Here is a 20,752-nt window from a genome sequence, read left to right on the forward strand (position 1 = left end):
TTTTGATTTTATTTTGAGGAGGCTGGAGAATGAAATAACGTCTTCGGAAACAGCTTAAACAAGTCAGTTCAAGACAATCTCTGGTAAGAACTAAATTATTTACTACTTTAATTTTCATAAGCTTTCTCACCATTAGTTTCATCTTCATGTATTATGTTTTTGTTGGACCAAAAAATCCAAGTATTTTATTTTTCTTTATGCACATTTGATTTCTGAATTCTTTGTTTCTCTATGTAAGAGAGTAAAATAATCCCCAGACTAAGCCATTCTGCTAAGAACTTGGAATGCCTTGTTTTGACTTCCTGTGCTGAACTCTGTTTTAGTGTTCAGACTAATTTCCTTTGAAGAATGCTCCTCAGACCCCAGTGCTTTTCCTGAGTTTCTGATGTGTCAAACTTATTTTCTCACTGGACCTTAAGGACTATCTAGGCTTATTGTTAAGAATTACAGATAACCCAGGAATTTGCAAATACTATAACTGACATATACTAAATGAATCATACTTCCTCTTTAGAATTGCATGGCTTATCACCTAATGTATTTTAAGGCACTACTATATTTTCTTCTTTTCTTCCTTTCTCTCTCTGCTTTCCTTCTTTCACTCATATACATAACAGTTACTATCAGCTAGACTGATAGTAGCTGGAGACAGTGAAAGGCAAAGCAGCGTTGAAATATCACTAGTAAATCTGTAAGCTTTACCAGAAAAAACAAAGGGTGGAATCCATAGACATACCCAGTTACTAAAAATCAGATATCATAGGAAAATGTCAGTGGAGATATAGCCCCAGAAACTGTGCTGCAAACAGCCATCGTTTGAAAATGGAGAATATGTCTTTTATAGGGTCTTCTTAGCATAAGAGGTATATTTGCGAATATCGTGACTAGAACACATTTTCAGCTAAGTAAAAGGTGACACTTCTTTCTTCCTCCCCTTCTCTCACCACTAACCCCACTAAATTAGTAGTTAACCCCATTAACTTCCTTAAATTTGCCCATTACCACTGACTGTGAAGGAAGGTTTTGTCTTAGTTATAATCCCTCAAAAGTGGAACCGGAAAGCAGTACTTGGAGGTGGGTAGTTTATCTGGGGGGGATTCCAGGATGCATAAAAGAAGGAGCTTAAGAAAGTGAGTGAAGACAGGGAGTATGAACCTAGAACAAACAAAAAGGTCAGAATCTAGTTCAAAGAGAGTGTATTCAAGCCTAAAGGTTGAGAAGGGCCACCCAGGAGCATAGATTCAAGTTGCCCAGGATATACATTTTGGTTAGCAGCCTTTAAAAGCGGGTTTTTCAGGAAAAAGAAGGGGCAGTTCCTAAGTTGTTTACCAAGATTTACGTTAAGATTACTAAAGCTATTGGTAGGCTGTACATTGTTCTTTGTATCACATATTCCTGGAATTTGAAGACTGTGGGTGAGACCGTGCATCATGAAAAAGATGCTTTTAAACAATTGCCTCCAGGCATGGGTTCAGGCGCTGGACTGAAGCATGTTTCTTAGTGCCTGGTAAGTTTTGTATACCCCAGGTAGCTCAGACAGCTCTAAGCTATTTTTCTTTTCTCAGCAGAAAAGCCACTTGAGGGTGCATTTATAGAGGTGGGTTACCTATATAGGCAATAGGGTTCTGTCTAGCTGGGGACATGCTCAGGCACTTAGACTTGTTCTGCTGAGGGACAAGGAAATTCTGGTATTTATCCACCTACTCTCTCTCCTCATTGGTTGAGGGTTGCTCTTCGTGTTGAATTCCTAGCATTTCCAGATTGCTTACAAGTATGGATTGAAAGAGCCTTGCTTATAGTAGCTTTGCACCATATTATCAAGAATAGGAACTGCAAAGCACATCCAAAGGAGAAAAAAGTTAAGAGTTTTACACTGCCAGCTGTGCATGCAAGTAGCCTAAGCAATCTCTCACAGGCGAGAGAGAGCCCGCAGGTGGAGAGACAGACAGGGAAGGGTATTTGAGGTGGGAAGTTACCAGCGTGCCCATTGTCCATGACAGCTACAGGAACTCAGAGTTGAGGCTGAAGGGATATGGAAGGGAGTGTGGCAACAGCATCTGCTGTGGTCCTTCAAATCTTTAGACTTTTCACTTGGTGGAACTTGAACTACATTAAGATTGATGCTTCAAAGCCCCTTTAGTGGTTACTCTTGCTGGTAGTAAGTCTGCACATGCTAGGTGAAGTATGCCTTCATATATCGAACACACATGCTCTAAGTCTGCACTTGCTAGGTGAACTGTGCATTCATATATTGGAACAGTTGTAGAGACAACTATAAAAGTTTTCCAGTGGGAGCAGTATGGGGAGGGTCAGGTCTTTACGTCCCAGAGCCCATCACCACCCTCAGTGCAGTCTGCCAGCATCTTGCTCCTTTAAGAATCTCATTTTCAGACAAGCATACTACAATGGTGACTGAAATTATTCTCTGTAAAACTGCTTAGAGACTCTTACAGGAACTATTTCCCCTGTATTAAAAACAGTGAAAAAAAAACCTTTAAAAAATAATATTTCCTTGGCAGTTACAAACTAATTGACATAACCATATTAACTTCTATATAATAGTATTATTATATATATAATAAATATATTTAAAATCACTCGGTTGGATAGGTTTAGCATGAAAATACATTTTAGGGTGGGTAAAATAGGGTGGTCAAAGCTATCATTTACGTCTGACTAGCAATAAGCTGTTAATAGTTCACCCAACCAGTGAGAGCAAGATAAAATGTAATTCATAGGCAAAAAAGACAATGCCTGCTGCACAGTTTAGGAGGCTTTACCATAATTAGTGCATAAGAACCGAGATAATGATTTTGTTATTATGAGGGATAAGGTAAACCCAACCAAATTCCAAGATCTGTATGCATTTAGAGAATATTCCTTTTAAAGAGAACAATTTTATGTGCAGTACCCACAGTTGGGCACTTACAAGTAAGTGGACATTTTTCAACTCTGTGCTATCTTCTGTATATTCTCTTTATGTACAGGCAGAAATTAATTCAGCAGCTAGTCAAGATCACCAACTACGTGTAGTGGTCTGTGCTACTAAAAATAGTTCTACAGTATTTAATTTACACTTAATATTTGGTATCTGGTGCTAACACAATCTATAACTGGGGAGAATTATGAGGAAGATCTGACAAATTTTTCTTGAAATAGGGTGAGCAGCAGGAATATTTGGTATATTTCTCCTGTGGGATAGTTTATTCTTTTCATGCTTATTTAATGTCTATTATGTACATCATTAAAAATGTAAAGATAATAGAACATGGTACTTTTGTTTGATGAATTTAGTCCCTTGGGGGAGACAAACCTGCAGTTTTTTTGCATCATTATTTCCCGTTGCTTGGTGACAAAAACGCATTCTCTTACGTGCCTCTGAGGTTAGACCCAAGTGACTAAAGCCCTTATAAACATTTCCTTGGGTTAAGATTTTAAATTACATTTTCAGAAAGATTTAACCCAAAAACACTACTTTAGTGCGTTTTGTTTATTTCTCATCTTTGAAATGAGCGATTGGACTTGCTGCTATTTAAGTTCTCATATAGCTATAAAGAATTCTACATTGCAATATAAATGGGTTAGGGTACAGTGGAAAAGTCTCACAAGAAAAAAATAAGTCTCCCAACCGATCTTCTATGACCACATAAATAATACTATGTACATTAGAGCACTTTTACTCAGGCCTAATGAGAATTTTCTAGGAGTACACAGCTATGAAGTGTCACATTTGAATTATTCACCCGAATGAATCAACCTGAATTTTTAATATTTTAATTTACACCTATATTACACATTCATGTTACTTAGAAAGTTTACACAATTGCATATTGAAACCTCGGGAAAACAAAGGCAGTAGATTTCACTTTGTATTTGTCAGATGTAGTGCATTCCTGGCATGCATATGATTAAATAATTTGGGGCAATCGTGCTTTGGATGTAATCAAGAACATAAAACTTGTCAGCGGTAGATGAGCTGTAAGAACTGGCTATGGCAGACCCCTGGGAGAGATAAATGTTTTATTTTGTCGTGTTTGGTATGCAGCATCATTTTGATTTTTATTAGATTAGTCTCTTCTTTTGACTTCTTTTCTTGCAGGCTCTTTCTGAAGGCAACATTATAAGGCTTCAAAAATAGCACAGTGAGCCAAGAGAAACTGCAAAGACACCGCTGTGGGATGGTGATTTGGATATAAAATTCTCTGAGCCAGGTGACATGTTTATGACTAACTCACGTCAGACTTACTCATTTAGTATTGGCACTATTTCAAGTAAAAAAGAATTCTCTTTTTCTAATCTTTCAGAAGATATTATTAATTTAAAAGATAGTTAAAAGGTGCCATGAGGTTGAGGACAAAAGCAGATGGCATATTCCAGTGTGTGTTTCTGTCCCCTGACATGGAATAGTCAGTGGAAATCCTGTGATTATTTTTTTGCAGGGTATGATAAGCTGTTGGACCATCTTAGACAACCATCTAGACCCTGGAGCCATTGTAGTTTGGGTAAGAATGCTTTAGTAAGGGGTGGGGGACAGAGAAGGATGTTTTGGGGAGGGGTATCAATATTCTTTCTATGCTTTTGCACCCAAGTACCCAGGAAAACTTCTAAGACTATGTTTATGCAGTACCTTCTATGTGTTAGACCACTGTGCCATGCACCTTCTTATGTTCTCCTATTTAATCCTTTCAGTGAGTCTTTGAGCAAACTCCTGACCCTGCAACCGGAATTTCCCCCAAGTTTTACCTGTCTGAGGGCAGAGATGAAGTCCTGTTAATACTAACACCCAAATTGCAATGACCCTTTGCCCCTCCCTGTGTGAGAACAGCCCTTCTAGTCCTCCTCCATGCCTGTCTCAGGAGGGTCAGAAGCAAGGCTGCTTCTTTTTTTCCAGGCTGACTCCTGCCTTGCTGTGGTCAGCACTCCTCCTGCTGGAAATGCTTTCTCTAAGCTTTACTGCCAACTAGATCTTCAATGGGCTGGGAGCCGCCCTTGGACCCCTTTGCCCAAGATCTGAATTGAGGGCAGTGGCAGCATGGGGTGCTGTAAAGGGCAAGAGGGATTCAGTTTAAAGGATGACTGCATTCCATCTCTGTGGAGCCCCTTGAAGTACACAGCTGATGTACATGGCTTATACTACTAATTCCCAGCTCCATCTCCCCTGCCTCCCTCTGCCCCACCAATTATTGCTTGTCAAGCTTCTGTTCCTAACTCTTCTTTTCATAGGGACTCAGGTCATGGGAGGAGACACAGGCCATGCCTCTTTAGTCTCTTCCTGTTCCCTATCCCTTCTTCTTTCAGGCATCCTAGCGCTGTCCTTTCTCCTCTACTTAGCCTTCTTTCTTTAGATCGAAGATCAAAAACTCTCAAGCATTTCAACTCATGCAGTGAACATCTGAAGGGATCACGGATCCACCAGTTCCACAGATTACCATACTCATTCCACAGATGACCCACTTGGGAATCAGCTGGGGAAGCCAGTTAAAAGAGTTCCCGAGCTGTGACGGAAACACAGGGCAGTGACCCCAGAGGGCACCCCACTTTCCAGTGCACAGGGTTAGACATTTCCTTGTTTCTGACTCAGCTCACTTTAGAAAGAAGACTTTTGTCATCAAAAACCATCCTCCATACCTAATATTTAATGATTCTGAGGAAAGAAAAATAAGAAGCCTAGAAAACTATTCTGAATTATAATGCCCAAAAACTTCATGTTATTTGAAAATTAATCATATGCAGGGGTACTGAAAGGCATCATACCAAGAAAATAGTACCTACAAAACAATGGAATCTGTCAGGAGAAACTTCCATTTTCATGACACTTTGAAGGAAGCAGTGATTTATTATTTCCAGATATATGATTAATTTTTAAATGTTTTTAATTGTGTGTTTTATGCTTTGTGGAACAATGCACTTTAATCTACACATTGTAATTTGCTGGAACATCTGAGTTTGCTTCACAACTCAACTCTTTTAAGTTTCACAAAGGATACTGTGGTGCTCTGATCTCTGGCCAAGGTTCTATGGTCTGTGCTCTACTCTGCAGCCTATGACGGGTTACAACCACATTTATAGTAGAGAGGCCAAGACCAGCTGCAGTTTCCTTCTCTTCACTTCTTTGAAAATGTTTGCATTGTAACTGCCACTCTTACTCCCACTGTGCTTAATGTCCCTGACAAAATATTAAGGCACCAGAATTAAGACAAAATATTAAGGCACTGTTTAATAGTAGTACAAACTGTAACACCTTATTGATGCTTTTAACTTTTAAAGCACTTTGCTCACATGATCATATTTTATGCTGATAACAATTCTATAGCTCGTAGCTGTGACACATACGGATTTGTTGTGAGTCATGCCCAAAATCCTCTATGTTGTTGGTGTCCTGACTCACAATCCTGAGCTCTTTCATTGGACTCTGCTGACTTTTAACTGATATGATCAGAGGCCTTGACAGAATGACTTGGTTAATATTTCTATCATGTTGAAAAGTCATTTAGAAAAAGCTGACAGCAAATTAGTCATTCGTTTTTGCATTTATTAATTAAAAAATATTTTAAAACATGTATTTAGGTCTGTGGATGTATCTAGGAAAAAACAGTAAAAAGAAACCTTTATTCTTATGGAGTTTATATTCTAGCAAGCAGTGAGTCCATATGCAAGCCAAATAAGTTGGATATATAATATGCAACATGATGATGGTGCCAAGAGAAAAATAAAGCAGGGATGGGGTTTGCAGTAGGCTGTAATTTTAGACAAGGTGCCCAAGGGTGGCCTCACTGAGAAGATGGCATTTGTGTAAAGACTCAAAGGAGAAAGACACAAAGGAGGTTAGGTTTATATAGTTCATCTGATCTCTTATAATGTTTGAATTGCCTTCATATTTATAATGTCATTTGGACTTCACCAGGGAGAGTATTTACAGATGAGAAAAATAAGTGTCGTCCGGGCGCGGTGGCTCACGCCTGTAATCCCAGCACTTTGGGAGGCCGAGACGGGCGGATCACGAGGTCAGGAGATCGAGACCATCCTGCCTAACACGGTGAAACCCCGTCTCCACTAAAAAATACAAAAAACTAGCCGGGCAAGGTGGTGGGCACCTGTAGTCCCAGCTACTCGGGAGGCTGAGGCAGGAGGACGGTGTGAACCTGGGAGGCGGAGCTTGCAGTGAGCTGAGATCTGGCCACTGCATTCCAGCCTGGGCGACAGAGTGAGACTCCGTCTCAAAAAAAAAAAAAAGAAAAAAAAAAAAAGAAAAAAAAAAGAAAAAGAAGTGTCAAGGATTTCCTAAGTTCATGCAGCCGATTAGGGTCCAAGCTGGACATAGAAGTAAAAAAAAATATCCCAACTCTTGTCCCTGTGGTTTCTATTGTTCAAACTCTGCCTCTATAAAACAAGACTGAACATCTTTAGTGGTTTGTAGAAAAATGGGTTTGATATTTTTATAATACAATTAAAAACCCCACTATTTTAATTAAGAATGCAGAAATTAAAGTCTTTTAAGAACTTTTATCACACTTGAGTCATATTCAATTACTCAAATTTGGTATAATTAATTGTTTTAACAACTTTTCATTTTGTCTATTTAAATTCAATTACATAAATTTTATTAAGTACCTGCTACATGAGCCAGGAATTGTTCTGTCCTGTGAACAAAAGAGAAGGCTAAAAAAAGCCTGCATCGTCAAATGAGCTCTCAAGGAATTCATTTGAATACTTTTTGTGATCATGACAAGTTAAACCCTTGAGGTCCTCATTCCTGGGGTCTTGGTTCTGGGGATGGCCTATGAGACACAAATAATTTTTATTGCGTATCCTCTTCCTAGGTACAAATCTTCAGGAGGTGGGTCCTCTGTTCTGGCTTGTAAAATCTCAGAAATATGAGTGTGGCTAATTGTTCCTGTTAACGTTTTTCTTAAGATCACTGGAAAACAAAATGCATAAAGATGTTCCCCAGCCCCTTTGATGCACATGACAAATAACAATGCTTTTGGTAAATGAAAGAATTCCTTAATTGATTGCATTTTTAAGAAGGAGAAGAATGAAGAACACAGCTGCAGTTTTCTTTCCATAGTACTGAGCACTTTATGCAGGTTTTTTTTTTTTTTTTTAAAGCTAAGTAAATGGGCAAGTTTTACTGGATTTGCACATTGCTTAGAATTTTGTGGCACCTAACAGGCAGCAACTTGGCAATGGTTTTCTAAGTTGCTGGATGGCACTGTATTCAACCTGGCCTCATCACCAGGCCTATGGGGGAACTGTGAACAAACACAGGATGCATCATTAGTCTACCTCCTTGTTGTCAAGGCAGCTGGAAATTGCGTTTTTACCAAGCCCCCTTGAAAAGCAACCACTTCATTAGGCAACGGGCATGCTCGTCAACATCAACTGTACATCCTATAGAGTTCTCAAAGCCTCCTAGCTTGCCTTTCTCCCTCCCAAAAAAATAAGCAATTTTCTCTAACTCTGCCCACTATTGTCCCTGTTTACTGAGTTAGAATTGCCAGGTTTGGTAAGTGGCCTCCTGCAAATGTTGCAGCCACAAGTGGTTCTTGTCGCTCAGCTGCTGCGGCTCCCATGGCAACAGACGTGTTTACATTCACAACATTATTCACCTTTTTTTTTCTTTCCACCTTTGCAATTCAGGAAGAAGAAAAACTGACATGTGAAAAGGGAAGATAGTGCCTTGAAAAGGGACAGGAAAGGAAGACGATTTTTAATTAGAAGAATTAATAAAATATTCAATACAGTGGAGCATGTTTGCTTTTAGAGGAAAGCAGTGAAGGCGGGGGCTGGTGGCTTTGTGAAAAGGGCTAAAGTATTTTAAAGTCAGGAATAAACAGATCTTACTTCAGGCTTGAATAGAGATAAAATAGTCTATATTAAGAAGATAAGAAGTGCTCTGAATTCAACTCAAGGAAAAGATTATACATGAAGACAGTGGTTTTCACATTCTCCCATAAAGTTCTTCCTCCCTGATCTTAAGATCTTTGGACTCTATGACTGAGCTGGTGGAAGTGAATAATTTGGTACTGACATGCTTCAAACACTGCAGAGCAGGATGAATGCAGTTTCTCTGTGAAACCCCTTGGTTTCTGACTATGTTCTTTGTGTGTGTTTCCATAACGTACACTTAGGGTGAGATAACTTGTGGTTTGAGGAAAGTCCCGGTTACGCCTTGGGTCTGAAGTGTTTCTACTCATTTATACCTGGAAATGGAAGCTGCGACCCATTTTTATCCCTGTGAGTGTTCTGTAGCTGATGAGTAGGCCAGTTGCAGGCAACAGAGTGCCATAAAATCATTTTTCTTCATGCAGCTGAACAGGAGCTAAAAAATTTAAAATATGAGTAAGCTATTAACCTCTACTTAATTCACTCTTTAAGGAGGTGGGTACTGGGGAGGATTCTTTGATTTTCTTGAGTTGGGTGGGGACAGGAAAATGCAGAGATAAGGGGTAGATTGCTGGGGTATAAATCTACCAAGAAAAAATACATCTGACAGACAACTAATATCCAGAATCTATAAGGAACTCAAACAAATTAGCAAGAAAAAAACCAAACAATCCTATGAGAAAGTGGGCTAAGGACATGAATAGACAATTCTCAAACGAAGATATACAAATGGCCAACAAACAGATGAAAAAATGCTCAACATCACTAATGATCAAGGAAATGCCAATCACAACCACAGTGTGATACCACCTCACTCCTGCAAGGATGGCCATAATAAAAAAAAATAAAAAAAAAATAGATGTTGGCATGAATATGGTGATAAGGGAACACTTCTACACTGCTAATGGGAATGTAAACTAGTGTATAACCACTATGGAAAACAGTGTAGAGATTCCTTAAAGAACTAATTGTAGAACTACCATTTGATCCAGCAATCCCTCTACTGGGCATTTACCCAGAGGGAAAGAAGTCATTATATGAAAAAGATACTTGCACATGCATGTTTATAGCAGCACAATTCACAATTGCAAAAATATGCTCATCAATCAATGAGTGGATAAACATATTGTTTTATATATATATATACACAATGGAATACTACTCAGCCATAAATAAGAGTGAATTATTGGCATTTGCAGCAACCTGGATGGAACTGCAGACTATAATTCTAAGTGAACTAACTCAGGAATGGAAAACCAAACATCGTATGTTCTCACTTGTAAGTGGGAGTTAAGCGATGAATATGCAAAGACATAGGAATGATACAATGGATTTTGGGGGCTCAGGGGAGAGGGTGGAAGGGAGGTGAGGGATAAAAGGCTGCAAATTTGGTTCAGTGTATATCGCTTGGGTGATGGGTGCATCAAAATCTCACAGATGATTACTAAATAACTTACTCATGTAACCAAATACCACCTGTTCCCCAATAACCTATGGAAATAAAATATTAAAAAAATAAAGTTAGTAATAAAAATGCAAAGAAAATAATACTTGTAATAGCTGTGTGATGTAATTCCCCTTTGCTGACTTACCAAGCAGTCTTAGTGAAGACCTTAGTATTTTTCAGTGTTTATTTTTGAAGTTGAATTTTTTTTTTCAGTTATGTCATTATGGTGATATTGGCAATAAGGTAAACTTTGAGTTTTTCTTATCCATATTAACTGTCAAAACAAATTTCTTGGCATCCCACAGTGGTAGAACTTAACTTGATTGACTCGGTTTTTCTAGATAATTGTGTGAGTATCTCAAAATCAATCCGTCAGGCTTGAATTTTACACAGTATCCATGTCTTGTTATTTTAGTTTACTGCTTCTCTGTCTCCTTAGAAATGTTTCTATTTCTGAAATCTCAGAGTCATCCCTGAATCCTTCTATCTAAGCTCAACCTATTTCTGTATCAGTCTTCTCCACTTCATTCAAAGGCATCAACATCCTCCTAGTGGTTCCCCTTCCCCAAAGCATCAGCTTTTGTGTTAGGTAACAGATGTCTATAAATTCTTTGTAGCTCCTCTCATCAAAAGGAATAATCTATTTCTCAGCTCCTCAAATCTAGACTAGCTTTGTGATCCTTTGACTAGTAAAATGAAGTGAAAATGATATTGTATGAATTTTAAGCCTAGACCTTTAGAGATCTTGCAGCTTCCATTTTCCCCATTGCAGTGTTTCTCAGCCTTGGCACTATTGCCATTCTGGGCCAGATAATTCTTTGTGGTTGAGGCCTCTTTTTTGTATTGTAGGATGTTTATCAGCATCCCTGGCCTCTATCACCAGATGCAAGTAGCAAGTACTGCCCTTCCCTTTCCCAAATTATAACAACCAAAATGTCTGTAGACATTGCCAAATATCTCTGGGGAATGGGGGCAAAATTGCCCCAGTTAAGAACTGCTGCTCTATTGGAATGCTGCTGCTGTGTGAACAAGGCTGGGCTGGGTTGCTGGAAAACAAGAGTAGAGATGAGCAGTCCCAGTGGGGCCCTTCCAGCCTGGCCATCACACCAGCAGGCTACTCAAAGCAGCTGGCTAGTTGTGTGTGGCCTGAGGTTGAATTCAAGTTTGATTTGTTCCAAATGGTTATCCAATTGTTTCTGCACAACTTATTTATTTTTTGTTAGGTAGAGTATACATATATGTGTATGTGGTCTTTTTTTGGGCTGTCTATATTATGTTACTATTATTCCATATTATTCCATTGGTTCACTCATCTTTGTATGTTTGTTGTAAAACTTGATATGATAGTTTATACTAACACCACCACAATGACTACCTCTCCTTTTCCTCTTTTAATAGTGCATGCGCTATTCTTGATTCTTTGCATTCCCCATACATTTTAGAATCAACTTGTTATATTCTTCCCAAAATTTGTTGTGGTTTTGGTTGGTAATATATGGAAACTATAAATCAATCTAGACAGACTGACATCTTTACAATATAAACTATTTCAATCTATGAACAAGATTTTTCTCCTACATTTTCTGGTCATCTTTAATTTCTCTCCATAAAATTTTATAATATTTAGTATAGCACTCTTATTGTATTTGTTAGATTTATTCTTAGAGAGTTGATAGTTTGATGCTATTTTAAATGACATCATTAAAAAATCATATTCTTAGCATTTTGTAGCTGGAATATATAAAGGCAATTGATTTTGGTATTAACCTGTATCCAGACACACAGCTAAATTCAGTTATTTATCTTTTTTTTTTTTTTTTTTTTGAGACGTAGTCTCACTCTGTAGCCCAGGCTGGAGTGCAGTGGTGTAATCTCTGCTCACTGCAACCTTCGCCTCCCAGGTTCAAGTGATTCTCCTGCCTCAGCCTCCCGAGTAGCTGGGATTACAGGCATGTGCCACCACTCCCGGATAATTTTTGTATTTTTAGTAGAGATGGGGTTTCACCATGTTGGCCAGGTGAGTCTTGATCTCTTGACCTTGCGATCCATCTGCCTTGGCCTCCCAAAGTGCTGGGATTACAGATGTGAGCCACCACACCCAGCCCAGTTATTTATCTTAATATTTTAATTTTAGATTCTTTTTGGATTGTTTTACATATATAGTCATAACATATGCAAATATCCTTAAAATATATTTCTCTTCATTATCTTTCTTCACTTATTGGGAGCTTGGTACAGTTTTATAGTGGTGAGTGGGCTAGTTTTAATAGCTTGATATGAATAACCAGTAAGCTGAAATATTATATGTACATTCTTTTATATTTATGTATCAGGCAAAATAATAATTCCCAACTTTGGAACATCTGGAAAGTTTTCTGTAAAATTCTAGATGATGGTACTAGTAAAACTTGTGTATCCTGCTACTACTTGGGAAAGACCTCTGTTATTAGGTGAACTTTCTTTGGTATTGAGTTAATCATTTGAATCACATTCAAATTATTGAAATGTATATTAAGTGCCAGATGTTAATTGTTCATTTTTTGCTTTTATTATTAATTGACACACAGTAATTCTGCATATTTACAAGATACAGAGTGATATTTTGATACATGTATATGATGTGTAATGATCAAATCAGCATAATTAGCTTATCCATCACCTCAAATATTTATCATTTCTTCATGTTGGGAACATTCAAAATCCACTCTTCTAATGAAAATATAAATTGTTGTTAATTATAGTCATTCTACAGTGCTACAGAACACAAGAACATATTCTTTCTATCTATCTCTATTTGCTATACTTTTGTATCTGTTAACCAAACTCTTTCCTCTTCCCCTTCCCAGTCTTTAGTAACTATATACCACTTTCTATTTCTGTGAGATCAACTTTTTTAGCTTCCACGTATGAGAGAAAACATGTGGAGTTTATATTTCTGTGCCTGGCTTATTTGGCTTCACATAATGTCCTCCAAGCTCATCTATGTTGCTGTAAATGAAAGGATCTCATTATTTTTTATGGCTGAGTAGTATTCCATTGTGTATATGCACCATATTTTCCTTATCCATTCATCTGCTGATGGACACTTAGGTTGATTCCATATCTTGGCAAATATGAATAATGCTGCAATAAACATGGGAGTGCAGCTATCTCTTTGACACACAAATTTCCTTTCCTTTGGGTAATAACCAGTAGCAGAATAACTGGATCATATGGTAGTTATTTATTTATTTATTTATTTATTTATTTATTTATTTATTTATGACATGGAGTCTCACTCTGTCACCCAGGCTGGGGAGCAGTGGTGTGATCTCAGCTCACTGCAAACCTCTGCCTCCCGGGTTCAAGCAATTCTCCTGCGTCAGCCTCCTGGGTAGCTGGGATTACAGACATGTGCCACCAGGCCCGGCTAATTTTTGTATTTTTAGTAGAGACAGGGTTTTGCCATGTTGGTCAGGCTGGTCTCGAACTCCTGACCTCAGGTGATCCGCCCACCTCAGCCTCCCAAAGTGCTAGGATTACAGGTGTGAGCCACTGTGCCTGGTCTTATTTTTAATTTTTTGAGGAACTTCCATAATGTTTCCATAGTGGCTGTACTAATTTCCATTCCCACCAACAGAGGGAAGTAAAAGTGGAGTTTCCCCCTTTCCACATCCTCACCAGCATTTGTTATTTTTTATCTTTCTGATAATAGCTATTCCAACTGGGATCAGGTGTATCTCACTGTGGGTTTTTTTTTTTTTTTTTAACAGTGTCTTGCTCTGTTGCTCAGGCTAGAGTGCAGTGGCATAATCTTGACTCACTGAAGCCTCTGCCTCCTGGGTTCAAGTGATTCTCCTGTCTCAGCCTCTGGAGTAGCTGGGACTACAGGCGCCCGCTACCACACCTGGCTAATTTTTGTATTTTTAGTAGAGATGGAGTTTCACCACATTGGCCAGGCTGGTCTCAAACTCCTGACCTCTGGTGATCTGCCCACGTCAGTCTCCCAAAGTGTTAGGATTACAGGCGTGAGCCACCATGCCCGGCTTCATTGTGGTTTTTATTTGCATTTCTCTCATAATTAATGATGTTCAGCATTTTTTCCTATACCCATTGACTATTTGTGTGTCTTGAGATATGTCTGTTCAGCTTATTTACCCATTTTACATTAAAATTATTATTACTTTTTGCTTCTGAGTTGTTTGAGTTTCTTGTATATTCTGGATATTAACTCCTTGTTGGATGAACAGCTTGCAAATATTTTCTCTTATTTTGCAGATTTTCTGTTGCTCTGATGATTGTTTGCTTTGCTTTGCAGAATCTTTTTAGTTCAATATAATCCCGTTTTTCTATTTTGGCTTTCGTTACCTGTGTATTTGAGGTCTTAGCCATAAAATCTTTGCTCAGTCCAATGTCTTGAAGAATTTTTCCTGTTGTCTTCTAGTAGTTTCATAGTTTTGAGTCTTACATTTAAGTCTTTAATCCATTTTATTTTGATTTTTGTATATGATGAGAGGGAGGGGTCTAGCTTTATTCTTCTGCATGTGGATCTCCAGTTTTCCTAGTATCATTCTTTCTTGACTATTTTTTTTTCCCACTGAATATTCTTGGAATCTTTTTCAAAAATCAGTTGACTATAAATATGTGGATTTAGTTTTTGGTTCTTTATTCTGCTGCATTTTACTATGTGCCTGTTTTTATGTGGTACCATGCTGTTTTGGTTTTGACAGCTTTGTAGTATATTTTGCAGTCAGGTAATGTGATGCCTCCAGCTTTGTTCTTTTTACTCAATATTGCTTTGGCTATTTGGGGTCTTTTGTGGGGTTCACATGAATTTTAAGATTGTTTTTTGTATTTCTGTGAAGAATGTCATTGGTGTTTTGATAGGGATTGCATTGAATCTATAGATTACTTTTAGCAGTACAGTCATTTTCACAATATTAATTATTTCAGTTCATGAACATGGAATGTTTTTCCATGTTTGGTACTCTTCAATTTCTTTCATCAGTCTTTCATAGTTTTTCTTGTGCAGATATTTTATCCTTGGTTAAATTTATTCTTAGGTATTTTATTTTTTGTTGCTATGGTAAATGGGATTGCTTTCTTGATTTCTTTTTCAACTAGTTTGTTGTTGGTGTATATAAATTCTACTGATTTTTGTATATTGATTTTGTATTCTGCAACTTGGCTGAATTTGTTTATCAGGTCTATTTTTTTTTTTTTTTTTTGGTGGAGCTTTTAGGGTTTTCTATGTATAAAATCATGTCAGCTGCAAACAGGGACAATTTGACTTCTTTCTTTCCAATTTGGATGACCTTTATTTCTTTGTCTTGCCTAATTGCTCTGGCTAGAACTGCCAGTACCATGTTGAATAAAAGTGGTGAGAACAGACATACTTGTCTTGTTCCACTTCGTAGCTCTGATTCATTGGTTTTCAAAATAATTACACAGAATTTCTTGATTCAGTGGTTTCCAAATGTGGCTGCACATCAAAATCACTTGGGAAACTTATATAAAATAACAATACTAAGTCCCTTCTCAGACCACATCAATCAGGATTTCAGAGGATAGGGCTTATGCTTTGGTAGTTTTTGTTTTAAGGCATTTCAACTGATTCTAATACGCAGGCAGAATTGAACACTGTTTTAATTTCTGAGCTATTTGCTGGTAGCATCTTAGGCCTTTGAGGAGCTGTATTAACTCTTTCAAGCAATATGTCAAAGAAGGATTAATAACTGATAACTCAGATTTTAAAAACAGAGAAATAAATATATCTGTAAACAACGCTACTAGAAAGGGCAGTGTGTTTGTTTGAGAAGAATACAATAATCAAGTTGGATGGTGAAACTGCTATAACAATAAAAATTATTATGAAATATTTATTTTGAAAGTAATTTTATCTCTAAAATATCACTCATCATTTTTGTTCCCTTGATAATTGTCTGTAATCAGATCAAAGGGCTCAGTTTCTTTCCCTAAGTAACAGTAATAATCTATATTTTATTTCTACTTAATAATAGGATAAGAGGACAATATGTTTTGAAATTATCACTCTCTGTATCAAGCTCTCCCTGTTGGCACATGGGTTGCAGTATTAAAGCCTTCATAAGCTTGAATAGCCTCTGTTTGTAGTTACTTCTACTTCAGGGAGATTTTATGGAATGTAATTAAGCCAAAACTGTCAGAAGCTCCTCACAAGGATTGTTTTCAGCAGGGACTTTTGGTATAACAACAGTCTGAAAATTAGACTGACTTTAATCAGGATAATCTAAAATCAATTATACCCAACAGCATTGAACAAGCATGTCAAATTTTGTTGGCTTGTAAACAGAGAATTCTTGCACAGTAGATGCCTCTCTAAAGTGGGACTTTGAGTAGACAGCAAAGACCCTTCTTGTTAAGGATTCCCAGTCCTTGTGGGCAATGGTACCCTGGGCAGATAGCCCTAATGATGTACCCTTAAGTGACTAATTTGACCTGGGAGTAAAGATCTCCAAGCCTTCAGAGATTTTGTTTTTCTTCACTATAAGCTTTCTAAAATATGTATCTTCATTTCATTACTTCCATAGTTGAGTTAAAGGTTTCTTTTTGAAGTCTGCTATTTAAATAAATTTTAATGTTGATCCTGGATGGGTTCTCTGAATATTCCTCAACTGTAGGTGGGTTGCTCAGCCTGCCTGTCTGCTTATACATCTCTCACCCCATCTACCTTCCTCCCAACCTGCCCCATTACGAATTTTTCTCAAGACATTAATGGATGATCTGTTTGAGGTAGCAAGATAGGAATTTTATATAGCTTATCACTTAAAACTTTTCCTAAAAACATCTTCATACATCGTTTACTCTGCCCAAAGGTTCCTGCTTAGGGCAACTGATAAAATCCTCCCCCTCTGCCTTTCTGCAGTCTCCTCACCATTTTGCTGCTTTCCCTCTTCCTTTTCTTATTCTTTGCAATGCTTACATCCCATTGTGTTTGTTCATCCTCACACTGCTGTAAAGAATGATCTGAGACTGGGTAATTTTTAAGGAAAAGAGTTTTAATTGGCTCACAGTTCACAGGTTATACAGGAAGCATGGCTGGGGAGTCCTCAGGAAACTTGCAATCATGGCTGAAGGCAAAGGGAAAGCAGGCACACCCTACGTGGCTGAAGCAGGAGGAAGAGAGAGCAAGGGAAGTGGGAAGTGCTATACACTTTCAAACAACTAGATCTTGTGAGAACTCAATCAGGAGAACAGCAAGGGGAAGTCTGTCCCCATGATTCAATCACCTCCCACCAGACCCCTTCTCCAACACTGGGAATTATAATTTGACATGAGATTTGGGTGAGGACACAGACAAATTATATCACCCATACTCTTGACAATTGTTCTTTCCTCTTCCATTGCAGCTCCCTGGCAATCATGATTTATCACTTGTTTTCCTCATATAAATTAGACCCTCCAAACCCCAGAAACAAATAAAAACAAGTGACACATCATTTTTATGAGGAAAACAAGTGACAAATCATTGTATATGATTCTCTCATACACAATTCTCTACCTCATTGCATTTTTTCCTTAGCAAACTTACAAAGAGGAGCACAGTGTACAATTTTTGCTTCCTAGGGAAGCAAAATTCCCTTCCCATTCACAGTCCAATATCCCTTTCCCTTATTTTTCTTCTCTGAGGTAAACGAAGATTTTCTGTTTCATCTGATGATGTTACTATATTTAGTCTGGTTATGCCAATCCATGTTTTTGGGGGTGGGGAGCATATCTGGGAATGAGCACATTCATACTGGAATTTAATTTTCTCCTTAAGCATTCTACTCCTATAATTAGGGTTAAAATCTTCAGGATGTAGGTTGCCATTATATGTCTTTCTGTTACAACCAGAGCCAATGTACAGCTATCTTTACTCCCCAATGGGGACTACAAAATGGCTGTAGATGGATATGTGGGTACTAAAAGCTGTGGGCAACTTGCCATACTCAAAGCGGATCATGGAGTTTTGTTTCTAGGCTGAGCCCTATGTTGACTCGGGACAGGAAAGATGCCAATCGCCTTAACTAGAACTGATGAACTGACTTACTCCTGTCCATTGATATCTTTCCTCTCATGGGCCCAACTTCAATAGGATAAGGTATACCTATGACACTCAATCAGTACTTTAAACACTATTACTTTAGTTCTCATTAGCTTAACTAACAGTGAGAATTTAGGGAGCCCTCCAAGTCTCAGTAAATGTCAGTCCCTCAAATCACTCACAAAATTGGTTCAAATTTTTGGTTCAAGTGTGCCTGATTTTCTAAGCTGTGCTTCACTTTTCCTGGCCTTCATTTGAACCTATAGTGGAAGGAACATTTATTTTCTTATTACTGACTCTTGATTGTGAGTCCAAACTACAAATCCAAACTACGCTTCTTCCTATAATCTCCCCAAGGAAATGAGATCATCTACCATCTACACGGAGGCTCTGATGACTTTGAGTCCCTTAGTAACTACTATCCTTAGATCCCATAACAAGAAAGCTCCATACTGCAAAGTGTTTGTGTTAACTACACATTGTTTTTAAAATAGAGAAGCTTTACATCCATTACTCTGAGTTTTGCATCTCTATAGAAAGTAGTAATACCTGACACCATTGGACCTATGTTCCCATTGAACAGAAGTTGGCCAATGCAGAGTAGCAGTTGCTTCTTTAGATGGGGCATCTGCTTTCTAGGTAGCAAAAGTCCTCACCACACCTAATTCTTTGATGTCTGGCCTGCCTTGGTTATTGATATGACTTGATTGGTCCATAGAGGCATTTGAGTTTTCCACCTATGGCGTAGACGTTCACGTAGTCTGCAGTAATTTTATCTGTTGAGTGTTCCATCCTTGTAATGTACTTTAAACACTAATGAAAGTCATCTTCTTTGACATAGAACTCCTTGAGGTATTTCTGCATTTTCTCGTAGAAAAGAGGCTACATTGGTAGGTTCGCATCTACTTTGTTACAAATTCCCCATCAGAAACAAGTCCCCAGGACACTTGGTGAATCAGGATAAAGATTCAAAATAAGCCTTAGTATATCTGCCACCAACTACTTTTCCTCTTTGCCTCCCTTCCTCCTTCTTTCTCTTCTTTTCTCTCTTGTTCTCTTTCCTTATTGCACTTTCTTTTGTTATGCATTTACTAATCAGATAATTTTTTGTGTCATGCTTGTCTTGGCACAGGGTGATGACCAAAACCAGACAGTTTCGTGATCATGAAGTTTAGATGGCAGAGAGAGAAGGAGAAAGAAAATTAAGTAAGCCTACATATTTTTCCTTTTTAAAAACTGATTTCTTTTAAATAGATAAAATTTTATGCATTTATCATATACAACATGATGTTTTAAAATATATATACATTGTGGAATGGTTAAATCTAGTTAATTAAAATATGCATTACCTCATGGTTATTTTTTGTGGTGAGTACATTTTACATCCATTCTGTTAGCACATTTCAATAATATAACATATTGTCATTAACTATAGTCACCATGTGGTCCAATAGATCTCTTGAACTTATTCCTCCAGTCCAACTATAATTTTGTATTGTTTGACCATTGTCTTTCCAGCCCTTCCCCATCCCTGCAAGTGCCCCAGCCTCTGGTAAGTACTACTGGACTCTCTGCTTCTATGAGATCAACTTTTTTAGATTCCACATATGAATGAGATCATGTGGTATTTGTCTTTCTGTGCTCTACTTAATATAATGTCCCCCAGGTTCATCCATGTTTTTGCAAATTTATGAGATTTCTTTATTTTTTTTTATAGCTGAATAGTATTCCATTGTGAACATACACTACATTTTCTTTATCCATTAATCTGTTGATGGACACTTAGGTTGATTTCGTATCTTGGCTAATGTGGATAATGCTGCAATAAACATGGGAGTGCAGGTATCTCTCTGACACACTGATTTCCTTTCCTTTGGGTATATAACCAGTAGAAGAATAGCTGGATCATATAGTAATTCTATTTTTAGTTTTTTTTGAGAAATCTTCATACTATTTTTATAATGGCTGTACTAATTTGCATTCCTATCACCAGTTTACAAGTATTTTCTCCACAGCCTTATCAACATTTATCTTTTGTCTTTTTGATTGTAGCCATTCTAATAGGAGTGAGGTGAGATCTCATTGTGGTTTTCATTTGCATTTCTCTGATGATTAGTGATGTTGAGAATGTTTTCATATACCTGTTGGCCATGTATATGTCTTCTCTTGAGCTATGTCTGTTTAGCATATTTGCACATTTTAAAATCAGATTTATTTTTTAATTTTTTATTTGCTGTTGAGTTGTTTGAGTTTCTTATATATTCTGGATATTAATCCCTTATCAGATGTATAGTGTAAAAACGCTTTCCACCATTCTGTGAGTTTGTCTCTTTAATCTATTGATTGTTTTCTTTACTGTGTAGAAACTTTTGTTT

General features: G+C 37.6%; 1 long non-coding RNA gene across 2 annotated transcripts; it reads left to right on the forward strand.

The window, feature by feature from the left end:
- Positions 1 to 20,028, forward strand: LOC140712848 (uncharacterized). Of its 2 annotated transcripts, none has more exons than XR_012094653.1 (4): positions 1 to 83; positions 4,100 to 4,211; positions 4,440 to 4,502; positions 19,510 to 20,028. It is a non-coding gene; the product is annotated as an uncharacterized lncRNA (long non-coding RNA). The 2 variants fall into 2 exon arrangements; XR_012094654.1 differs by lacking the exon at positions 19,510 to 20,028 and adding an exon at positions 8,641 to 9,016.
- The last annotated feature ends 724 nt before the right edge of the window (positions 20,029 to 20,752 follow it).

This window comes from Chlorocebus sabaeus, chromosome 11 (genome assembly GCF_047675955.1).
Source record: "Chlorocebus sabaeus isolate Y175 chromosome 11, mChlSab1.0.hap1, whole genome shotgun sequence".
Classification (NCBI taxonomy): Eukaryota; Metazoa; Chordata; class Mammalia; order Primates; family Cercopithecidae; genus Chlorocebus; species Chlorocebus sabaeus.